This window comes from Camelina sativa, chromosome 4 (genome assembly GCF_000633955.1).
Source record: "Camelina sativa cultivar DH55 chromosome 4, Cs, whole genome shotgun sequence".
Taxonomy (NCBI): Eukaryota; Viridiplantae; Streptophyta; class Magnoliopsida; order Brassicales; family Brassicaceae; genus Camelina; species Camelina sativa.
In genome coordinates, this window is record NC_025688.1 from 13,940,699 (window position 1) to 13,942,039 (window position 1,341).

Here is a 1,341-nt window from a genome sequence, read left to right on the forward strand (position 1 = left end):
GATATGATTCTTTAGAATATTTTCTTTAAGATTTTCGGTATAACCTATTTGTAACTAATTAATCTATCATTAATGTATAACCTATTTGTAACCAACTTATTAAAATTATGTAGTCTACAAAACAATGTTGTGTACTTCCGTTTTATTATAAAAGGGATGAACAATTTGAAGCTTACTATATATTATATGCGTAGTCATTTAATACTTTTATTTTAGTAAGTTGTGTCTTTTTGTAATAAAGTTTCTTTGATAGATTTCCTTTCAAGGTTGTTTATCTTCACCATAATTTTTATTTTCGCTCTTATTTTTTACTTACAACTATGCGTTTAGATGGTTGTGATACAATCTTAATAAATCTTCTTAAGATTGTTTTTCCTTATCATAACTTTTCGTAAAAATAACTTTTTTTTTTAATATTTTGAAATGGTATATATTTACTAATAATTATAGTTTATCAACTACCAAATTTTGCATTCATAATTTTTTTATAATAATTTACTTTGATTATATTAACTTGATGAATAAATTCTTTAGGTGTTTTTTTATCATTTTGATTTTGATGTATTTTTTATATTTTTGGTAAACAATACACTCTGTTTTATATTTTGATAAAAACTATATATGATTGATTACGGTAATAAAATATTATCTCATAAAACAAAATTAAAATTAGTACTAAGAAAAAAAAATCAGATACACAATTTTTTAAAATAAAAAAATCAGTTGTGTTATAAAATCAAATCTGATAAAAAAAATCATAAATTTAACTTGACGTCTAGGCGAGGCAAATCAAACTGATGACCTCACATATCCTAAATCATTTTCTTTGACCACCAGAAAAACGAAACAATTTTATAATCATGAATTTAACTCGTTTTCATATTTAATTGATCGCTACCACCTATATTTTCGTGTTATTTATTCAATGTTTTCTTATTCTTCATATTCTTTCTTGTAATTTTCATTGTCAAATTTGGTGTTAATTGTCATCGTAACTTTTACGGTTTGGTTCTTCGTTATACTCTTTTTCTTCTTCTTCCTCGTCAACTTCTTCACATTCTTCCACTAAAAAACATTTTTTTAGACTACCACACAACTTGTTAACCCATCAAACTCTAAAAACAAAATCATTTCTTTTCTCATAAAATTTGTGAAATTCATGATTACCAGCATAGTCAACACATGCACCCAATTATTGACAATTTTATCCATATACTTATTTAGTTTTAGATCCACGCGTTTAGAAACTTCTCAAACCAAAATCCTTACTTGGTTTATAATATTTTAAAAACATAATAAAATATACTAATAATTATTTATTTAATATGAATCATATGATAT